The 2,454-nt window shown below is 40.2% G+C and overlaps 1 long non-coding RNA gene across 1 annotated transcript in view; it reads left to right on the top strand.

Annotated features, from left to right (window-relative positions):
• LOC107118706 overlaps positions 1 to 2,109 on the top strand; it is a 13,097-nt gene extending 10,988 nt beyond the window's left edge. The window contains exons 2-3 of the long non-coding RNA XR_001482777.1: positions 730 to 826; positions 2,027 to 2,109. This is a non-coding gene — a long non-coding RNA (uncharacterized LOC107118706). The remainder of the gene's footprint in view (positions 1 to 729; positions 827 to 2,026) is intronic.
• Positions 2,110 to 2,454: the final 345 nt, after the last annotated feature.

The following is a 2,454-nucleotide window of genomic DNA, read 5'->3' as shown; positions in this document are numbered from 1 at the left end:
TTTAAGTTTTCAGATTTTTCTGCAAACCTAGGGGGTCACCCAAGTTTGCAGAAAAACTTGTTTGGGGTAAGTATGCCCCCTATCTGCGGAAATAAGTATCCACACATAGGGGACTGTTGGGAATTAGATATACAGATGAGTTGAATCAAGACTAAATTTTCCATCAGTGGAATGGAACCTTCCTTTGTCCCGCTTCCAACTGCAGCCCACTGATCTCCACAAAAGGCTGCTTCTAGGTGTAGGGGATCCTTGGGAATAACATGAGGGGGGGTCTGCAGTGGGATGGGGGAATCAGTGGAAAATTCCAGTTTAGTCTGGATCCAACCCTTTGTATATGCCACAAATAGTGAGATTCTTATTCTTGAGTGTTTGCATATCTGAATTTCTTGCATGTCAAATGTGTTAGACAGTAGAAGTCACTTCTCAAAGACCTTGGCTTGTATTCTGTGATCTTTGCAAGTTGAGCATGAGCTTCCCTACCACCACCCCCTCCTGCAGCTTCCTGAGCCCCCTAGACTTCTGTTCCAGGGTGGTTGGGGTCAGGAGACCTTAACCAGTGCCACAGAGGGTAGGTTGGGGGTCTGCTATGGAAGAAGGGAATTGTTGGATACTGCTGAAAGTTGCCCTTGTGTCTTGAGAAATGGCATGCAAGATACAAGCCATATTTTCTGTGCTCTCATACTGCTACTTTAATGCAATCATGAGCTAATGTCCTAATCTTTGTCCTAGGAAGACGATGTCCTTATCCCAATATAGAGAATGGTGGAATAGCAGAAGACAGTGAACTTCGGCTTGGTGATCAAATAACCTTTGTCTGCAATGACGGGTGAGCTGTAGGTTGCCTGCCAGATTGGTTTATATGAGTGTAAGACTTTAGGGCTGTTCTACTCAGATTTGGATGATAGTGTAGTAATATCTCACTTCGAAGTGTCATTTGGTGCATTTTTAGAGTAGGGAATAGAATTACCACTTAAGTAGTTGAATGGCTGAATTGTCAACAATTAACTGGATTTTTTGCTCAGCTTCCATGTAGTGCTTGGAAGCTTATAAAATCTCACCACTGTTAGCGTACAGTCAGTAGTCATAAATCTTCATGTTGCATTTCATAGGGTTTGAATTGACTTTATTTACTGTTATCTCAATATATTATCATCTGACAGGTGGTCCGTCTGGTGTTGCTTTCTTTGGAAGCTGAGCAAATATTGTTACATTGTAATTTTATTCTCAAACTATGATTCATGGTCTGTGGTCATATTTGTAAGCTTCTTGAGCTAAATAGAAAATGTGAGAATAAATATTAAATAAGTAATATTCCTGTGGGGACTGAGCTGAGGATAAGTAGTTTGCCTAAGGACTTCTGGATAATCACTGCCAGAGAACTGGGGATTTCCCTTGTCCATGGCTCTGTCTCTCGACCAGTAGGCTGACAAAATTTCAACAGTACAATATGGGTTCTGCTTGCTCATGGAGGCACAGTTATTGGCTAGTGCTTGTGACCTAATTGGTAAATATACACTCTGTCCTCTTCCCCCCCTTCCACTGGATGAGTTTACTGTTCGTACCCCTTTTCATCCAGCATTCCAGTGTTTTTCTCTTAAATTTCTTTTTATATTGTTCATTGAAATATTATTGTTTATTGGGTTTGTAAAGCAGTTTATAATTATAAATAAAATGAATTATTGTTTTTTTAAAATATGTGCATATATTTCATTTTTCTACTTTTATGGTGATTTTTAAAATGGCTGTTCTTAAACCAAGGACAAAAACAAGTATTTCCAGGTAAGTGAATATTTCATCTTGAACTGAGAAAGTCCACTGAAATATTTGAAAATGCAGCTTCTACCATATCAAGGTTTAAAGCCACAGTAACAGGGATCTTTGTGGTAGCGTGGGTTTTCCATCCTGAGCTTCGTCAGTAATTTCGTATGACAAATGGAGTTGACAGCCAGTTTCCACCTCCTTAAAAATATTCTGTGTTTTCCTATTGTGCCATGTGCTGTAATATATAAAACTCTCTTCCTTTTAGATACAGACCAGTAGGGCGAAATGGAGCTCGGTGTATCGTGCAAAATAACAAAGTGGTTTGGGATAATGCACCTCCACATTGCGAAAGTAAGATGATCTGTTCATTAAGGTCTCTCTTGAAGTATTTCAGTGTAACTCTCAAGCTGCCGAGGCCTTAGTAAAGAATTCCAGTATTTAAAATCTTTTGACGGTGCCCAAGCCTCAGGGAGACTTAACTTCAGATTGCGAGATATTGTCTCTGCCATCCCTCCTTCTCCTTCCCCCAAACTGATTTGGTGTGATGAACCTACCACAATAGTTGTCACTCAGCTGATGGGAAGCAGTTGGGATTTGTGTGAGAGGAGAGGGAAATTTCAGTTGATAACTGAAGTCCTGCCAAAGGGGTACTCTTCATCAGTATCCCATTTCTCAGATTCCTTAAATTTTTGT

This window comes from Gekko japonicus, unplaced genomic scaffold (assembly GCF_001447785.1).
Source record: "Gekko japonicus isolate JY-2015 unplaced genomic scaffold, Gekko_japonicus_V1.1 scaffold6752, whole genome shotgun sequence".
NCBI lineage: Eukaryota > Metazoa > Chordata > Lepidosauria > Squamata > Gekkonidae > Gekko > Gekko japonicus.
The sequence above is the reverse complement of the archived record's forward strand: the minus strand, read 5'-3'. Positions and strand labels throughout refer to the sequence as shown.